The following is a 21,687-nucleotide window of genomic DNA, read 5'->3' on the forward strand; positions in this document are numbered from 1 at the left end:
TTAAGCTCAGAATTCACATTCTGTCCCAGCTCTTCCCTGATGCTACTACTTGAACTCATGAAGTGAATTCACTTGTTCCTGTTGCTTTCTGTTAACAAACACTGCTTTGCAGGCTCTCTTCTGGCCTTCATACAATTCTGAATGCACTTTATTTAACTCAACAATAAACAGTAGCCATTGGTTCTGCTAAGAGGCGCACTTTAATGAGTGGGGAAATGGTGGCACAATTTGTAATTCCAGCTTCAGTGGTCTGACTCTAAAGGCCGGTCTGAAGGGCTAGGATGCCTCATGCCTCATGATCAATGGCTGGCTTTTCAGTGAGATGGACATAAGGCACCCAGCGCTGAGCCTGGCATTTAGCAGGGGCTGAATAATTCATTTCCCTACTCCTACTTCTTCCTGCTCTGCTCTCTCTCCCCACACTGTGAGAGGCAGGAGGGAAGACTCTCTCTCTCTCTCTCTCTCTCTCTCTCTCTCTCTCTCTCTCTCTCTCTCTCTCTCTCTCTCTCTCATACACACACACACACACACACACACACAGAGAGAGAGAGAGAGAGAGGAGGGGTAAGAAAGGCAGCTGTGTCAATCTGCAAGGGCTGTGAAGCTGTAGGGCAGGCTGCAAAATGAGTCTGTCTGTGTCCCCTGAGGCCTGGAACAAGAGCTGGAATTTCAGCAGGATGTTCAGTGTCTCCACCGACATGGCCTCTGTTTGTTTGACTCAACATTCAAGACACAACTAACTCAGACAAAACTGAGTGAGCTAGAAGGAACTACGTATGCCTGTGTCAAATGAACACCATACATACACATGCAGACAACACATCTAAAACTTAAATCATGCCTACCGCAGAGGAAAATCATCTACTTTTTCCAGAGCCTACCACTGCCTAGAAATTGGCAGAGTTCCTGTACCAGGCTGCAGCTTGCTTTCAGACAGTCCAGAGACTGCTGGGAGCTACAAGACAGAGTCTCTTTTGAAAATTATTAAGAACAAATTAGGCTCAGGGGCCCAGGGGAGCTGTGTTGTAAAACATGAGAAAAATTTGTTTTCCATCTCTTTGGTTGCATTTCCATGGACTAATTGCATGAAAAGGGAAGATGGGGACTATTTTTGTAACCTGGTCAAAATCTAGACTATCACTGAGGAAAGTGCAAATGTTATCAATTAAGCAGTTTCATTAGTCAGGCAAGCACTGACTGCACAAAATATGGGACTCAGAATCAGTGGGTTTTCCTGTGCACAGATTAGTGCCTGTTGCTTAGAAGATGCTTTCGCACAGGGTGTCAGGTAGGAACGCTGCCCAGCACACCATCATTTACTCCTTAGCTAATAAAAACCTTACTTTTTTTTTCTTTTTGCTAAACCAAGAATAATATCTTATTACCTGAAAAATATATTATCATAGATGAGCCTCCAATTGTCATCCTGACCTCAAGAACTCATTAACTTGGTTGAAAAGTCATTAAAAGGGAAAGCTGAGCTACAAGCTCAGCCTGCCAGATCTCACAAAACTCTAGGATTTCGATGCATGTCGGGAAAAAAAGCAACAGCTATAAACTGCTGTTCCGCACAAGCCTGGTGCATGACATATTGCAGAGACTCACAGAGAGTCCAGGTGCACGCACCATGAATCCAGTTCTTTATATGTTTTAATTGCTTTGTAGTACAATCGAGGGACATAAGTGGAGGAGGCCTCTTCATAAAATGTTCATTAGAAATGGCTGGTTTTTTTTTTTTTAAACCTGAGAAACAAAATGGCGTCTTCCAACTTGTTCAACCGTGTAGTCTCCAATTGACATTAGATGGGAGACACATTCAGGCCTATGGCTCAGCCCATGGGACATAAAGAGGGAATGCACAATATAGAAAGAAATGCAGCTTGCATGGAAACAGGACGAGGAATTTTCTCAGGTTGGGTGGACCTGGGGAAAGCAGCACTTACTATATAAGCCATGGCCTGTGGCCCGGAATGGTTTGTCATCATCTCTTAGGCCAACCACAATTCACTTAGAATGAGAGGCGGCAAGCTGGTGAAACACATGCCCACCCACACCCCCAGCCATGAGAAGATGTAAGCCTCAAAAAAGAACTTCAAACAGCAAGCTGGAAAAGACAATAGCTCCCACCTCCAGACAGTGAGACATCACATTAGCCTAGGGATGGAGGCCACCCATGCTCAGAGTAGATAAGTGGGAACATTCTCTGTGTGGCCAATGGGAGACCTGCAGCCCCAGCTGCTCACAGAAGCACTGGGTGGCCTCTCTTCCAGCAGCTCCAAATGGTTTCAGGGCTAAAGCCTCCTCTGCTGGGTGGTACCCTTAAAAGCAGAGAATGGGGGAAAGTGCTCACAGAATGCTGCTCCCACCCCCACCCCATTTAGGTGCAACCATCCCTAGGCAGTAGGAAACCATCCAGAGGTCTCAGAGATGACTCCACTAAAGCAGCTGGGCCTGCCTATTTGCCATGCCACAGTAGTAAGAGTCTGGGCCGCTCAGATTGCAAAGCTGCAGAGACTCCCTGTTCCTAGGCTTCTGGGAGCAGGAACATAATTATTGCCACTTGGTGAGAGGGAGAGGCATTACAAATTCAGAAGAAAGCAGTCTTGCCCACACTACACAAAGGCCCTGCAAGCACTCTCTATAAAAGGCAAGACAGAGACTTCACATTAGTGACGCTAGCAGCATAAACGGGTAAATCTATATTAACTAATATCTAAATGCATTTTTGTCTTAAAAATGGGCTGGGCAGGGGTTTGAAGAAGTCCATGGAAGTGACGGTGTCTGCTCTCCCTCAGGCCACTGTCATTTGCAAAGAAACTGGCCAAATGAAAGGCTCATTTCACTTACTCGACGGTATCTGAAATTCATTTGCAGGGTGTTTTCTACATTCCCTCACCTGTGTGAGTGGCATGTTGAGGGGTGTTGGTGTGGTTTTGTTTTTCTGAGATGCTGTTTTTCTGGGTAGTTCAGACTGGCTCCATACTTAAGGCCCGCCAGCTCCCCAAGGCTGAGATCACTGGTGTATACCACCCTGCCTGATACGTTTCATACTGTCTCTTACATTTCACACTATTTCAGATGGCTCGTTTTAAAGCTTTCTTGTCTAAAGTTAATGCACACATGGCATGCTGGACAGATAAGCAAGCTCTACATTATAAGACATGCACATAAGCCTGAATTTCATATACTTGCATACAGTCCTCAGAAGAACCAAGCAACCTCTCATATGATTCAACCTGACATAAGTTATTTTTAGAACATACATTTTTCTTTATATATGTTCACATATATAAAAAGCATATGTATTTATGAGTATATGTGCAATAAATGAGAAGGAATCTCAGGGGAAACACAGTAGATAGAAAAATTAGTATTAGGATTAGAGTTTGAAGCCAGTGTGGGCTGCAGAGATGGCTCAGCAGGGGGTGGTCTTACCACCAATGTTGGTGACCTTAGCTTCATCCCTGGGCCCTACATGCTGTAAGGAGAGAAGGGACTGCTGAAAATTGTTCTGTGACTTCCAAATGAGAGCCAGGGCATATACTTACATGTAAGTGTACGTGCACAAAATAAATAAAATGTAATAATTTTCTTAAAGAAAAATGAACGTTAGACCTGCAGAACTGGGCACAGCAATAAAAATTCATGCCAACCCAAAATGGACAGCGGTATGAAAATTAAGTTTAAGTCATCTGACATCAGGATCTCTGGAGTGGAGGTTGAAAGGCTCAGCTTGTCTTGATTTGCTGAGGAGCCTTCATCAAGTCAGGCTTCGCCTCTGCTGTAACATCTGCAAAATGGAGATAACACTTCCTGCCACCTACCTCAGAGAACCGTGAGAAGATTAGATACCGAAAGAAAATCCTCAAAGCCTTTTGAGTTTCTCATAAATATGAGACATGCAATGTAATAAAATACCAGCTCTCTCTACAAGCGCCTGAAAGACCTGCAGCTGCAGAAACAGGAAACACATGCCAGCCAGCTATGCAGCAGAGCATACCGCTGGAGGCACAGCACTGGCCATCAGGGAGGGACAGGCAACTCTGTCCCCAGCTCGTAGGGACCATATGGGGAAGAAAACTCGGAAATTCTCGTCTATTCAGACAAAACAAAACACGTAGGGACTGGGGGGAAGGGGGAGGAAAGAAAAACAAGCCTGTTTCAACATACTACCCAAAACCCTCAGAGATGAAATTCCTACTTCTTGCTTAATCGTAGATGGAGGAGAATGCACGTGGCATTACCCTGGTAACGCTTCTGGCTTAGAAAAAAAAAATCCCTTTAAAAAGAAAGGTGGTACTCTGGGGCCTGGGGTGGGAGTACTGTTGCTTATCTCTTTGCTGCAGCCAAATCCTGAGAAGAAGCAAGCTAAGGAAAACCAGGTTTAAGATGAGCTTGGTTGGTTCAGGAGATGCAGTCCTAGCTATGCCCTGGGGGAGGGGAAAGGAGTAAAGACTCTAGGTACATTCCTTAGCTGTCTGGGAGAACTGGTAAGGCAAGAGGAGGGAGAAAAAAACAGACAAACAGAAAAAAGTGGGGGAGAGGAAGGGCCTGCCTGTCTCTCCTGAGACATTCTGCCACGGGCCACTCCCTCCACACAGGTTTCCGTCCCTAAATGCCCCACATCCTCCATAAGTTTAGGCCAAGTCTTTAAACACATGAGCCTGGGGCAAAGAAACATATTATAGCCAAACCACTACAAAGGGGAAGGGTAACACCCACGCCCACACACAGTGAAAAGACATAAAGTATAGAAGACAGTTCTGTTTAATCAATCTATATTGGAAACAAACGCTATAGTTGCTGTGCTCAGCTTACCTGTGGGTCTATAGAAATTAGAAAGAAGATGGTAAACGCGTGTGTGCATGTGCGTGTGTGTGTGCATGTGCGTGTGTGTCTTAAGATATTCAAAATTACCAAAACCTTACATTTTGATCAATTAATTAAGAACATTATGGAGTAACACTATAGAAAAGAAATTATTAGGAGCAATGTGACTGGCTAAGATAAAAACAATAAATAATACCCAACCTTGTTTGCATTAAACTTGAAGCCCAGCAAAGGCTCTGACAAACTAAAATATTAACACAATCTGGTAAGATTTTGAGACAAGCATAAACAGAAAGCTGGGGGTGAACAGAGAGAATTAGTCTTGACTCTGCCTAGAAAGGGAGCAGGGCTAAGAAAAACATCAGAGCATCGGAAGCTTACAAAGCAGCACTAGTACCACCAAGAAAAGGCAATTCCACATGTCATCATATGTGGAATTTTACTAAAGACCTAGTTAAATGAAGCAATGTGGCCAATCAGGGAAGCTTTCATTGCAAGGTCCTTGTAAGAAATGGAATACCACATAAGATTTTTTTAAAAGGAGACTTGAAACACACATACACACACACACACACACACACACACACACACACACACACAGAGAGAGAGAGAGAGAGAGAGAGAGAGAGAGAGAGAGAGAGAGAGAGAGAGAGAGAGAGAACCCAAGTGTAATATAAAAATAAATCACTGGTGACTCTGGGGCAATCCCTCAGCTTACAATGCCATACTTTGCCCTCTTAAGTCAGTCTTTCTTTGCTCCTGGAAGCTCTGTTCATGGCCAATGCTGAGTCCTGAGTAGGCATGCCTTACTCTTTGGCTTCTCTAGCTCTATTCCCAACTCATCTCTGACTACAGAATGGTTTTTACAATGTGGTCCCCTCCAATCTGATGTTTGTCTCATGCCAGGGGCATTGCCACCTTCCCACAGCCTCCCATCTCTTCCAGTATCACAAGACGGATAGGAGAGTGCTGAACTATAACCGCAGTATGGCAGCAGCACAGAAAAGACCTGGGTCTGAATAGCAGTGAGAACAAAAGAGACCCACAAAAGCTCAAAGGTTATCATGGGCCCCCAAACTTAGAGATCACTTTATTTACAGTGTTCATTGGCTAGAAGAAGAAGTGATGGTAGAGATGGGAAAGATTTGTAAGACTCCATCTCCACAAAGCCAGCTCAAGTTCTGCCCCAGGGCTAGATCATCAAATCAGAGCCGCTAATAGGGAATATTCTAGAAACAAGTTAGACAGGGCATGGAATGCTAAGAAAGGACGGCACATGCTTTTAGACAACAAGTAAACAAACATGATTAGACTATTTCACAAGGATGGATGCAGTAAGGGGTACCAATCACAGAAGATGAGTCAGCCAACTGAGATGAACAAGTCAGTGAAGGGAATATAATAAGGGAATGGAAACATGGAGCTGGATTAGAGAAATGTTTGAAGGACACAGTAAATTGTGAATGGGGAATGAACAACTGATCGGACCTGAGACAGGAGATACCTGATGCCAATACTCCTTGAAATACCAAGCTCAGATGAAGGGGGCACAGTAGAACAGGCAGAATGAGTTTGCCTCTGACTATAATGATTATAATGTGTAGGCAGGAATGACAGCTACAGTGTGTTGGGGATCTGAAATTCTGCAGAGTGTGGTAAATGTTTAAATGTTGAACAACTCATTTGCCATGTATTCTCTCATCATCTTCCTTCTCGTGCATCTCTAAGAAAGGGACCTAAAATTTTAATTGCTTCAAAACACAACATTTTAGCTATATTTAAATTACACTTAACCATCCAGATATTAAAAAAAAAAAAATTCACATCTCTTCAACCTTCCAACAAATGGACTGGAAATTTCTAAGTTGATGGAACACTTTCCTAACATGTACAAAGGCCAGGGTTTGAATCTCAATACGGCATAAACTATACATGGTTAAATGTACAATCATAGCATTTGGGAGATGAAAGGAGGAAGTCAGCAGGTCAAAGTCATCCCAGCTGAAAGGTAAAGACCAGCCTGGGGACATGAGAACCTATCTCTCAAAGAAATAAAATAAACATATTTTAGAAAAGAAAAGGAAAGAACATTTCAGAGCAAGGGGTGGATCTTACCATCCAGCATGTTCATTTTTCTTCAGTTCAGTTTGAGGACATCTTAATGCATTTGATCAATAAAAACAGCCATCTGTGGACTGGGAACAGGCAGCCAGTATTCAGTGGTGAGCCCAGGAAATGACGTGGCAGTGAAGAAGGCAGCACCTGAAAAAGGACAGCAAGTTAGATGTGACTGAGGCAGCAATCACAGACCCCTAAAGAAGACAATAAAAGCAGTGTGCTCAAAAGCCCAGATCACTTGGATTCCAGAATCAGAGAGGAATTATTAAAGACACACGATAATCATTTTCGGAAGATCACTCCAAACCCTATAACAATTAATCATGTCACTCATAAGTGGATTTAAATTTTGTCTGGACTTACCTGAATGGCATTTCTAAAGAATTTAAGTAAGCAGGGATGACATAACTTGGCCTCGGCCTTCCAGGGGATGTTTTGCCTGGATTATGCCCTCAGGTAGTTACAGAATGCACAGGTGAGAGTTCAGTCATCACACAAGACAAGAAAAGAGAGACAGAGAGTAAAATGTCATAAGTCTTTAGCTGGAAATATGGGTACAAGGGTGCGGGAGATGTTTGAGTTGGGGATTAATGAGCAGGTGGGAGCTATCATGCAGGAACATGAAGGGGATTCTAAAGGGTTAAAATAAAATAAGGATGAATGGATGTGAGGGAAGGAAGGGGGTGGGGAAGAAGACAGGAAGTAAGAAAGGGGGAGAGCAAGAGGAATGGAGGGGAAGGTAAGGAAAGAGGAAATGTCAAAAGAAGAAAAGAAGGAAAGGGAAGAGAATGAAACAAGAAGGACAGGTTAATTTTGGAAGGAAGTTTCCTGAAGGTCTTTCACCTTGAGGCAATGATGGCATAACCCAGCAAAATGCCCCCTGCAAGGCTGAGGGCAAGTGTAAGCAGTTAGACCAACGATGGGTTAGAAGTTATTAATCCAGATAAAGTGGAAAAAGTAAGACAGTAAGCTTGGAGAACTCATTTAGAGAAAGAATTCTGGGGCTAGGGCCTAAAGGGGTTCAGGGATTTCTTGACCATACATCATTGCTTTTTGACGTTACTGACATACTATCAGGAATTTTACAAACTGAAGAACTTGGACACGCTTCAGAGGTGAGATTAGATTTACACACGGATGATAGTTCTTAACAAATGCCAAAGACAAACATCTAGCTGTCAAAAGCCATTTCAACATATCCAACTGTCCATTTCAAGGTCACTCAAATAGTTCTGTAGAATCTGATGATGCACCAAAATTCTGTTTAACTACTAGGCTAGTTTTAATGACTTAACATAATGTCCAAGAGAAAGACAAAATAAAAAATAAAAGGGCTTAATGGGTCTGCAAAATCTGAGGTTTTTTTCCTTCTCGATGACAACAGTAACAACAAGGACAGCATCCACGCTCATAGTAGATCAGAACCCTACACATGACAGGTCTGTATGTCAAAGTGCCTTACAAGGTTTTTGAAACTAGGAAAGTAACCTAAGTTATCTCTTCAGTGGTCTTCAAGCTTTTAATAGATAAGAAGCATTTCTAAGACCACACAGACAGACACCCAGGCTGGAGCTTGGCAACAATTGATGTTAAGTGACATGCATCCCCCGTAAACATCTGAAAACACTTAGCAATTGTGTCCTATATGACAACTGAAGATGAACAATTATTAGACCCATATCAGAAACAAAAGATTAGAGTGCCCTTCTTATTCCCTATACTACTCTCCAGGTAACTGATCAATCAGAATCACAAAAAGAAAAACAAAACAAACCAAAACAAAACAAAACACTGAAATGACTTTTTAAAGAAATACAATCCCAAAATAGTGGTTTAATGTTTATCACACAAATTTATTTGCTAATAATAATCTCAACATTTAATCCTTTTAGTTTAATACACATTAAATACGCAGTCCTGTTTTAAGCTCTTAAATATTCACACACACACACAGGCACACACACACACACATCAATATCATCACTGATTTTATCTTACAAAAGATAAAGCAAGGCTAGCTGAAGTCATCTAAGGGCCCACTCTCAGAACATGGCAGAGCCAGGACTTGGATCCAAGCAGTATGACAGTATGACTGCAGTGTCTCACACTCAATCTGCTGCTATCCATATTGGTTCTCAAATACATGTTCCAACACACCACTTATTTTTTTAAAGTAAACTATTGTTAAATACAGTAAACACTGTCTATGACATAAGTGTTTTTTAATTATTTTGAAAATCTCCAAGAGGACCAGACAGAAACAAACCCAAAGAGAAGAGCAACACGCATGACTTTGAGGATTGCTTAAAGAGAGATTCCATTTGGAAATAAATCTTGACCATGTAGGGTGACCAAGGAAAGAGAATGAGCATACTAAAAGAAAGGCTGGGTTAGGCCACTCCTGAATAACTCAGCTTTTAAATGATTCCCCTGAAACTCATGATTATCTACTTAAAAATGTGGACTAAATGCATAATTATTTCCATGAATTAGGGATTTAAATGAGAGTTTATCATCCTAATTTTTTCTCTCATTCCCCCTAATTTTTCTCTAAATCTACATTTTAAGGAATTACAGGAGAAATCTGTCACATGGACTTTGGCAAGTATGACACCATTTTTTTTGTTTTGTTTTGTTTTTGTTTTTCAAGACAGGGTTTCTTTGTGTAGCCTTGGCTGTCCTGAACTAACTTTGTAGACCAGGCTGGCCTCAAACTCACAGTGATCTGCCTATCTTTGCCTCCCACATGCTGGGATTAAAGGCGTGTACCATCACTGCCCAGTGTATGACACCATTTTTAAGAAACAGTTTGATATTTGACAGTTTACAAGTTAACAGCTAAGTAGGACTGTTGAGGACTTTTCCCTCTAGTGGTTGGCATAACATCTTCCAGTAATATGATAAATCCATGTCATATGGCCAATGTATCTTTAGCAGTAGGGTCTTACCTTCAAGTTTTGGTGGACAACCAAGAGCAAAGGCAATAGACTGCACTGTTTTTTGAGTTTTATCTGGGACACCTATGACCAATAAATTGAAAGGAAACATCCCACACTAGCACTGGGCTTCTTATGTGTCAACCTATGACTTCTGGGATGATCATAACTGTCTGAATAGGTTAAAGCAAATTAAACTTTTATGAGGATAAATATTCCCAATGGCTCTTAAACATCCTTAGAGTTATTTATTCTTACCCCAACCTCCTACTTTGTCATCCCTCTCCACACTTAAAGGGTATGGAATGGCAAAATATGTCCATATGTGCAATAGTGGTATAAATATTATAGGGGTAACCAACTACCTTCTGATTTGAATTTAAGGCCCATTCCATAGCAAAAAGCAAATACATGATATAGGAAATCTGGCCAAGAACTCATAGTTGGGGAGCTCACAAGCCCCAGAAATAAACCTATTATTTTGCTAAAAGGATATGGCATCAAGCTCCACTCTAAAACTTGTATCTCTCTCTACCCATAGGCTAATACAGCTCTAAGACCTCATCAGAGAACTTTCTTTTTGTAGTAGATGATTGACTCGGAAACTTACAACTAAATGCAGAGAATAAGTGACTGTGAAATGATCAGCCACAAATGGAGCATGTCTATCACATCATCTCCCCAAAGGGGAGGGACCATCAAGGAAGAAGGGACAGAAAGACTTTAGGAAGCAGAGGTTAGGAAGAACTCGAATATTGTCTCCAGACATGGAAGGACCCATGCGTCATGAACTAACAATAGCTGTGGTTGCCTGCATAAGATGAAGTCAGACAACAATCTAACATGGAGTGGGAAGGCGTTCATGAGCCTCGACACCTGCTGTGGAGCGGTGAACAGTTGATGCCTTCCGGAGGAGGGAGAGTCAGATTTCTATAAGGGTAGTTTGACCATGTTCCAGGAGATGAGCCCACACCCAAAAGGATACGGACAGTAGAAATTGGAGTTGACAAATTATTAAATTTAAAACAAAAGAGAACATAGGGTTGAGGCAGGTAGGAAGGTAAAGGTGGATCTGGGAAAAGTTAGGGGTAAATATGATTTTAAAATTATTTTAAAAATTCTCAAAGAATTAATAAACAATTTTTAAGTTAATACAGGCAGATATTATACATACTAAATTTCAGGTAAAGCATAGTTGATCCCTCTCCCAAAATAAATTTTAACCAATATTTTTAATTGTCTTACCTATATTTGTAAAGAATGAATTAGAACTATAGGATTGATAATTAATGATCAGTTCATTGACTTCCTGATTTGCCTAGAATTTCTCTAGATCTTTTTTTTTTTTTTTTTTTTTTTTTTTTGGTTAGCCAATTTTAACTAAGATATATTTCTTTGACTCTCATTTCAAGATGTAGAGAAGGAAATGATCTTAGACATAGACATGGAAAAATAGTGAAGGCAATTGAGCATCAACCAAAACAGCCTTATTTTCCACCTAATTTCTTTCAAATGTGGTGAGAGGAAGACATAATTTTTAGGTTCAAACGCCTATGGTCCTTTGATGATTCAAAAGTAGACCACATAAAATAGAAGTATTAGACATACCACATGGTTCTACCCAAACAAACTGTCAAAATGAACTTTCAAGAGCAGGATACTAACAATTCAAAGCCTTGTGCACATCTACCAAAGTAGTAGGGCCCTTCCCACCATACCATATCTTTATGGGCTACACCAGGTTCTGCTAAACCCTTCCTTCAGTACTATGGAATGATTGAGAATGCTGCTGGAAATGTGGGTGGTTGTGGAATCCGCTCTCTGTTGCCACACACCACTGATAGTAACAGTCCCTCAAATAATCATTATTAAGATAGACAATGCAGGTATAAATGTGGGTAAAGTCTAAACATTTAGAAAAGGAATGAAGAGAGGGTAATAATAGGTGATGAGGAAGTCAAAAGGACAGGGGTCATAAAATAATATATAAATCTGTAATCTGTATTTCCCCCTAATTTCAACTTATAATTGTAGGTTGGTTTCTTTTCTTCTTCTTCTTCTTCTTCTTCTTCTTCTTCTTCTTCTTCTTCTTCTTCTTCTTCTTCTTCTTCCTCCTCCTCCTCCTCCTCCTCCTCCTCCTCCTCCTCCTCTTACTCCCTGTAGCAGATCTGTGAATTCAACTATTTTTGTATTGTAATAACAAGAACCATGTTTGCATTCCAAAGTAACCCAGTAAGTGTTGGGGCATTGAGGAAGTGGTCATGAAGATTGAGCTTGCTTTTTAATGCCATTGCCATTGTCAATAGAAATTAGTGGCCACTGAATAAACTTGTCACAGTGACCTATTTAGAAAAAGTGATTGAAAAAAACAATATTTTTGTTCTGAGGGAAGGTACTGTAACCTCAGTTGTCACCATTTTATCATCTGTTACAACTATATTAAATCATCCTATTATAGTGTTGTTTAATATTTATACTGTATTGCTATACATAAAATATAGTTTTAACAAAGTGGGCACTATACTAATATAGTTGATCAAGGGAACAAGGAAAGAAATCTCAATATCAATTAATAAAAACCAGGCCAATAGCTTTGCCTAGTTTTTCGTTGGTTGGTTTTCTTTGACTTAGTTCCTATCAACAACTCTGAGATGACATAAATGTTTTAGACTCCTCTGTTTTAAGGCTGCACAGACCTAGACCTATGGAGACACAAAACCGGAGGCAGGCTTTAAGTGATGAAAAACATCCCTTAACCCATGCCTTCTTCCACTTGTTGCCTTCTTCCAAAATGTTGCTTCCTGCCTTCCCCTACACAGCACATTTTGAGCTTATATTCTCTAATTACCAACACAGAGACAGCTAGCAAGCTGGGAGCTGTTTCTGTGTAATCTGAGATTGAAAATGTTCCATGTTATAGTGAGAGAAATAGTACAAACTGACACCAGGCATAAAGGTGGTTCACGTGTAGGGGAAAAAAAAACCCTCACCCATATACATATCATAATTCATTTCATTTGAATTAAAAACAATGACAATGAAAACAATAATTTAACAGTGTGAGCTGGGAATGTGGTTCAATTGCTGGAGTGCTTGACCAGGATTTATCAAGCCCTGAGCTTTGATCCAAAGCACAGAATAAAATTGGGCATGGTGGTAAATGCCTGCAATCCCAGCAATCTGGAGATAAAAGCTGGAAGATCAAAACTTCAAGGTCATCTTTAGTTAAACTATGACTTCAAGGCCAGTCTAGGCCACAAGAAGTCTTGTCTCAAAGAGTGAAAAACCAAATTAGCAGTCAGACTCCACACTGTGCTTAACGAAAGTCAAAAGCATACATTCCTCTTCCGGGTCTCATGTACACTGCAGATTTTACATCATAGTATCCCTTATCCAGAAAATCTTGCCTCTAGTCAGGCTCGCCTCCTCTGTGTTTAAACAACATGCATTCCACTGTTTCCTGTATTTCTCCCATTCTTGAATCAGTACCCTTCACCATTTTATTAGGTTTCATCCCTCAGCATTTGAAAGACAAGCTCCCTTTCCTGTGAGACTTCCACATAAAGACAACCTTTCTTTCCCTTGAATATGTACTCCACATAAAACCATGGCAGCAAGGGCATAGAGAGGGTCACAGGGCCCCACTCCAAGTTCCAGTGTAAAATCTATTCCCTTCTGCTCCCCACCCCCATCTTCAAGTAATGCTGGGAGACTGGAGGCGCTACAGGATACAGGACATAGGAGGTTGACAGAAGGTGGTGGGACTCTTTATCCATGACAGGTTGAAATTCTGTAGTGATGCATCAGCTTTGGAGCCATCCTTGTGGATGGGAGTTATCTCTTCCCTATGCTTTGTAAGAAAGAACACTAAAACAAATGCAAACCAAACAGGCTTGTGCAGGGACTCGTCGTCCTGATTCTCTGTTGTTAAGTAACAACTTTTTAAACTATGGGCTGTGATCTCAGTCAGGATCACATAGGCAAATGTGAGAGTCGTGAAAAGTCTGGTAATAGTAAAAGTTTTCTGAATATGCAACAGCCAAAAATGAATTTAGAATCCAATGCATGGTGCATTACATGACTTCACTGTAGTCTCTGCTCTGAATACACAAACATTCACTCTGCACTGTGCGCACCACACACAACAAAGCTACCTGAGACAGCTTAGCTCAGATTCCAAACAGTCGCACATTATGAACTGCAGTGTTTTAACTGGGCATACTAAGCTTCCTACTCTTGTTGAAATGAAATGGTTGAATGATAAAAATTTAAAAAGAAAACCAAAGACTGTCGATATCTTTATACTGTCACTTCTCGGCATGTAAGTACCAAATTAGTAATTCTTTGGATTTGACAATGTAAGAACATTTGATTTTAAAGATTGAAGTTTGAGAGTTGTGAGTGACAGCTCAGTAAAGAGCGCACACTGCTCTCCCAGAGGACCCAAGTTCAATTCCCAGCACATACACCAGGCAGCTCATAACTGCCTGTAACTCCAGTTCCAGGGGAACCAACACCTCTAGCATCCAAGGGCAAGGAATTTACATATACACATAATTGAATATAAAATAAATTTTTTAAATTTGATATTTGTGATACCCACTTCAGTTTTATAAAATCATTCAACAACTTCTGAATTCAGATTAGAATAGAATTTCCAACAATTTGTGAAAATTAGCATTACATATTTATGTGTAAAGCATTAGGTATTGATAAATACAAAATTAAGAATCATCCAACTTAGGAAAATATTGAAGATGCTTATCCCCAGTATCAAGTGTTCAGCCAAACTTTAATTATTTTTTAAATGATAATGATTACAACAATGATGTATATGGATATTTTGTCTACATGCACCACATGTGTGTCCTCAGAGACCAAAAGAGAAAGGAACTGAAATTACAGATGGTTGTGAGTCACCATGTCAGTGCTGAGAACTGAGCCCAGCTCCTCTAGAAGAGCAGCAAGTACTCTTACTTAAGCACTGAGCCATCTCTCCAGCCCAAGGCTTAAGTTTTTATACAAAAATTTTTTTAAAAAGCATAGACATCTCAGTAAATGAAAAAACGTTTTTATCTTTGATGAATGGTAAAGTTTTATGTATAGCAAAGAATAATTTCAAGATAAAATTCTTTGTAATTTATTATTAATATATGTTTGACTTGTGTGTTAGAGGCACTAACCACAGGTCAGAGCTGACCCTCTCACTGTGCATCTATTTTATATTCCTATATACATGGAGGTCACATTCCTTTTTCACATAGAAAAAGATGACAGTGAAAATGTTTAAAAGGTCTGACTGAAGTCTATACATCTTTTCTTCCAACTAACAATGAACTGAGGGGCCTGGCAGAAAGCATTCTCTAAGGCCTTGGCTTTGATACCTAAAACATCATTTTGCTCCAGCATAACATATCCCATATCTACATGTCGATGAATTGGGAAGTCTGCGCTCCAGTGACCCAAAGGGTGTGTGAATGTTCTGCCTGGGTTTCAGTGGGAAATTAGAAGCTGACAACTAGAATGACTGGAGAACTGGGAACGCTTTTATTTTCTTAAAAAAATCTTCTGGCCCACTTTGCAATCTAAATATGATCAGCTCAGCTCTCCAAATGGATCCTCCTCAAATGGATCCCTTGGGAATAAGGACATATGCAAGAATGGAGTAGGTGACATGCTCAACCCTTAAAAAAACAAAAACAGGAGTCTTGGATTTTCGTGTTGTGCAATCGCAGGGTCCATGCCTTCTGTATGCCTACCACTGCAGTGTCAGAGGGTTTATATGAGCATAGCACAAGACTCATTTTATTCACCCTCCAGCATATTCATATGGTTCCTCCCCTTTAAGAAGGAACCTGGTGACACTACACAAGCAAAACATGGCAGCCACTATAGGAAATAGTTCTCTGTGGAAAAAACAAGTTCAGACCTAGCAGCATCCAATACTGGTGAAAAATCACAGGTGAGAAAGTCGTATCACACTCTCCACTCAACTGTGGAGAATATTCTGACCATTGGCTAGATTTGACCATGTCCCCTGGAGGGGGAGACCTGGTGGCACTCAGAGGAAGGACAGCAAGTAGCCAAGAAGAGACTTGATACCCTATGAGAATATACAGGGGGACGTAATCCCCCTCAGGAACAGTCATAGGGGAGGGGAATAATGGGAAAATGGGGGTGGGGGGGGAGGAATGGGAGGATACAAGGGATGGGATAAACATTGAGATGTAACAAGAATAAATTAATAAAAAAAAATAATAATAAAAAAAAGCATAAAAAAAAAATCACAGGTGACTGAAAGTGCACACATCCAAACAGAATTCTAGACCTAAAAGTAAATAGACTATATACAGAGACAGAAGATGGAACGATTTACAAATATGATATCTAACAAAATGATTAGATTTGATACCTGGATAGAATGTGATATGAATTTACCAGCCAAGCAGTTTGCTACATAATTCCAAAACTTGAATTACCATTAAGGAGCACAGATCCAGGAGCGTCCAAATTTGTTCTTGCAAAACATTTGAGAAAACCGATAAAAACTCTTGAACAAGCTGCCCAGGTTCAAATGCCCTGCCTTTGTGGAGGATGTGCCTTGTTACTTGCCAATGCCCTCTCCAGAGCTCGCTAGGTTTCCTCACTTGACAGTGAGGATAAAGTGATAGCCATTCAGTGGGGATGGTGGAAATTCGGCAGATAATACCCAGAAGCTCTTTAAACATAGCAGAGAGCAGGAGCGCCTGGGTCCTTAGTGATGCTGATGCTTCTCTGTGATCTGAGAGACTAATCCTGAATGCTGTACCTGCAACTCAAAATTACCTTCACTGCTCTCACTTTAATGCTATTTTGTGGCATTGCATGGATTTCTCATTGAAAGGGAACCTGAGAAGACTTGAGGGATGCATTCATGATAAGTAAATGCTAGCAGGTCCTAAATCCCATCTGTCTCCTGCAGGGAAGTGAAATGACAAGCAATAGCTATCACTGGGAAATCCAGTAAACAATCTAATTTTTGATTTTCATACTGACATATCTGTGGAGCTCATGGACAGGTGCGACATTGTCGTCTACTTGGCGTACATTCTCCATATTTTAATGTGCACACGCTTTAACACAAGATACGTTTTAACACAAAATACAGAGGTCACAATTTGGACATGAAATGCATTAGGTTTTCCTCTACTTCCCAGGTCAAAAAAGAAAGAAACCACATAATAAATGCAAGTTTTAAAATTCTTAGTTCAGGCTTCATAGAAAAAAGATTTTAAAAAACCACTTTTTATCTTATTACACATTTTTTAAAAACTCTCCTAAAATAACGCATTGTAAAAGTTATTTCATTGTCAAATAAATGTAAATTAATTCAACAAAAGGTGTCATTTAAGGAAAGATCTGAAACTCAACACTACTTTCTTCCATCCCTTATTATGTGGTCTTTCTTTCCAGTCTCCTTCTTAATCCTTTACGACTCTTACTCAGCATCTCTTTCTTGCCCATTTTTATGTGTCTTCTAAAATTTCTTTTATCACTTTCATTAGGCAAATCTAATCTGGTGGTAGTTCACTCAGCATGTTAAAGCTTAGGCCTCTTAATCACTTAGTGGGGAAAAAAAGAAAAAAAATAAAATCACAAAATACACAAGTCACTCTACCTCCTTTGTTTTGGTCCTTTAGGAAGGGTTGGGATTTTGTTGACAGTAATGTAAAATGGAAATGACAGTATGGAGTGCAAATTTAATCCAACTTCTACTCAGTGTGGTGAAGTCACTACTGTCCACAGGAGCCTTGGTTCCTTCATCTTCCACTGTGTTGGTGATGGAGATCTGTTGAGCTTGCCTTATTACTGACTCTAATTTTCATAATGAATCACTTTATAAATATAATTATTTCTTATAGAAAAGACCTTAAATCTTGTTGGATGGTTCTTCCATTGGTTCATAACCTACTCTAGGAGCAAGCCATATAGACCACTTTGTGAAGTAGATCAAGTGTGACGTAGGGCAAGGGTGGCATTTCTGAAATTACTTTCTTTTTATTTATCCAAACCATCTACAGGACACCTGTTTCTTCATCCTCAAGTACCCAATTCTTTCTTCTTTGTCTCCTTCTATCCACCTCTCCTCCATGATTTCCCATGACAATCTTCATTGTGACTAGGCATTCTATGCCACAGACCAGACCACTATTTCCTAAATTCTAATATCTACTAAGGTTTACTCATTATGATAAATATTTAATCATTATGTATTTAAGATATGTATAACACAATATGTAATTAACCAAACATATTATAATTACTATGGTTTACATATGACCTGGCTGTGGTCCCCAAGGGTCTGTGTGTCAAGAGTGTAGTCCTCAATGATTTATAGTAAAAGGTGTCAAGACCTTTATATGTGGGGCGAAGTGTGAGGCCACGAGAGCAGAGCCTCTCTAGCCCTCTCTAACTTCTGTCTCTCCAAGTAATCTCTCTTGCATATCACTATGACTTCCTCACCAAAGCCAATGTTAAGTCTTTGAACCCCTCGGAACTACAAACTAGATAAACCTTGTCTTTACAAAGCACTCAGCTTCAAGTATTTCATTACAGCAATAGAAGGGAGACATTCATACAGCATTGACTTATATTACACACACCCATTACTATATTTATATGTCCAAAATCCCCCAAGGAGACCAAAATTCACAGCTCAAACATCTTACATCCAGTGGAATAGCATTTGTATGTAAATTATGTCCACCCTCCTGTATACCTTCTCCCATCTCTAGATTACTAATAATACGTAGCACAATGTAAGGGCTACGTGGGTCATTGTCAAACTTAAGAAAAAATGGCAGATAAAGAAGTCTTCACAAGTTCAGTGCAAACATAATTTTTCTCTGTGTTTTCTGACCTACCGCTGGTTGAATGCCAACATTAACTAAGCCTGTGAATATGGAAAGGTAACCAAGTTTATAATGTTTTCAAAATGCATGCAAATATAACTAGGAATAAACTGCTTAAGTGTGGAATGACAATACAACTACAGAATGAGAATTTATATGAAAAAATCCTATGAAAGCTGTAAAGCTGATACAACTTAATGCTACCTGAATGGGACAGGTGAGGTTTTTCTACAGCTGATCTGTCCCTGGCAGAGTGAATACGGCACAAACTCACAGCCAGGATTCTTTGTTAACTAGGCTGGCATGAACATAAATCACAAAATGATGATGCCTACACACGTCTCTTTGGCTTGATTAACACACTCATTGACAGGCCAATCGTTAGCCAGAAGGAAAAAAAAAAAAAAAAAAAAGACTATGACATAGAGATAAGCAGACATGTGAACACAGGGGCTGAAATGTGATGGTGTGGACATGATTATGAAACTCTAATTACAACAACTGAGAATATGTCTGAAAACAAGAAGCTAACACATTCTAGTTGACAAGTGATTGGATGTTCTGCAAGAAAGAAAAACAGTGCCCAGGCCATGCGCCAGATGCACGCCTTCCTCCTCTCTGGCAGACCAGCCACCACCAGCAGAAGCCATACATTATGCCCATATATACAGCATAGCCCTCTCCGAGAGCCACAGCTTACCTTCCAAGACCATTCATCACTTAAATGGAAATTCCTAGAAAACCCACAGAATCTTTTATCCAAAGACCAAGTTTCTAGTTATAAAATCCTACATCCTACTGGAAAATGGGGAGAAAGAAAAGGAGAGACAGAGAAAGGGAGGGAGGAAAAGCCAGACAACTTGACTGTGATGGGGTCAGGGAGGGCTGGGGAGGTGGAGAATGAGGTAAACCATGAAAGAAGAGTTAAAATGAGGTTTATTTAAAGGCAGAGTTTTCTGAGAGATTGCCTAATTCCAACTGCTCAGTGAGAAACTGGGTACTCCACATAGTTTTCATTTCTCATGCGGTAGCAATTTGGTTACGAATGCCATCCTCACAGCAAATAAATACTTACAGATGCTCTAAATCAGTCTACACAGACAAATGTGCATACACATGTCTACACTCAAGGCCTCTGTGACACAGAGGGGCCCCAAATGAGGTCAGGTCAAAAGCTTGACTCTGAAGTAGTAACTTGTCGCTACTCCTCTGGGGAGAGGCTCACACAAGGTACTAAAGGCAGAAGTGACCCCGGGATGACAAATTTGTCTTCTATCATCTGTCACTGCTGCTTCCCAGTCCCCGAAGGCAGAAAACTGCACTGGATCTGAAAGCAGAATAGAGATAAGTCTGGCCCTCGGAGGATGCTCACAATTGCACTCAAAATGTTTTAACCTCAGGCCAACATGAAACAAGCCATATTCTCAACGAACTTGACTTGCCCCTGTTTCTGGACATCTACAGTGTAAGATTGATTCTGCACCTCTGTACCTTTCTAGAAAACTAAAGTGCAACAGAATAATGATAATAAATGATAGCACTGACAAAAGTTAGCGGCTAGGTATTGTGCCAGGCACAGGAGACACAAATTCTACCCAGGTTTTTTCTGCGAACTTCACAACAATGAGCTATAGACTATTAAAGAAGTGATAGCATTGTCTACCGAATTTTAAATATTTACACAAGGCCACTCCTATGTGTTTAAACATTAAAGCTGGAATCCTGAAAATGTCATCAACATGTTTTGACACAGGAAGGCACAGTATGACATTAGCCATTTATTCATTTGTAACTAACTTATAAAATATTAAAATACAAAAGTCATCACTCACAGCACAGCTAAGAATAAAAATTGTCTTTTAAAATGCTTTGTCGAGGACTGAAGAAATGCCTCAAAGGTTAAGCGCACTGGCTGTTCTTGCAGAGGGAGGGTGGGGCATTCGAGTCACAAGACCCACATGGAGGCTCCCAACCATCTGCAATGCTAGTGTCAGGGAACTGAATATCCTCTTCTGACCTTGCAGTCACCAGGTATATATGTGGTACGCAGACATATATTCAGGCAAAACACCATACACATAAAATTAATAAAATAAAATACAGGGGTGGGAAAATAGCTCAGCTGGTACATCAGGAGCTTTACAAGCACCATACCTGAGTTAACAGTATCCATGTTAAATAAATAAATAAGTAAATAAATAATAAGCTGGGCATGGTGGCACACACCTACAATCCCAACATTTGGGGAGGCAGAAGTAGGCGGATCCCTTAGAGTTCCAGGCCAGCCTGGTCTGGTCTTGAACAACAAACACAAACAAACAAAAAATAAAATAAATTTAACAAATAATTAATTAATTAAATGAAAAGGAAATGAGTATGGTGGTAAATGCTTATAATCTCAATGCTGGGGAGGTAGAGACAGGTAAGATAAAGGTCAAGGATAGGTCCTGTCTCAAGAAAGGCAACCGGCTTTCTGGAAGATAACACCCAGGGCTGTCCTCCAGTCTTACACATACACAAACACCTGGATTCAGACAGACATGCATGCACGCACACACGCAACTAGGTGCATGAAGAGTTTTGCATAGTTTTAATGCCTACTGAGTCACAGAGAATGGTTTAGTGGCTCAATGTACAGTCTTACATTTGGAATTAAAATAATAAAAGTGTCTAAAACCATAATTTAACATAGCTACATTTGTGATAGTTAAGTTGATTTAAACTGTATTAGTTTGCTAGGGCTGGTTTCTATCGCCATGATAAAACACCATGACCAAAGAAACACGGGGAGGAAATGGTTTATTTCATCTTATAAATTTCAGGACATGTTTCCATTATCTAAGAAAGTAAGGGAAGGAACTCAAGGCAGGAACCTAGAGGCAGGAACTGATGCAGAGACTACAGCGAAATAC

This window comes from Acomys russatus, chromosome 3, assembly GCF_903995435.1.
Source record: "Acomys russatus chromosome 3, mAcoRus1.1, whole genome shotgun sequence".
In the NCBI taxonomy this organism is placed as follows: domain Eukaryota; kingdom Metazoa; phylum Chordata; class Mammalia; order Rodentia; family Muridae; genus Acomys; species Acomys russatus.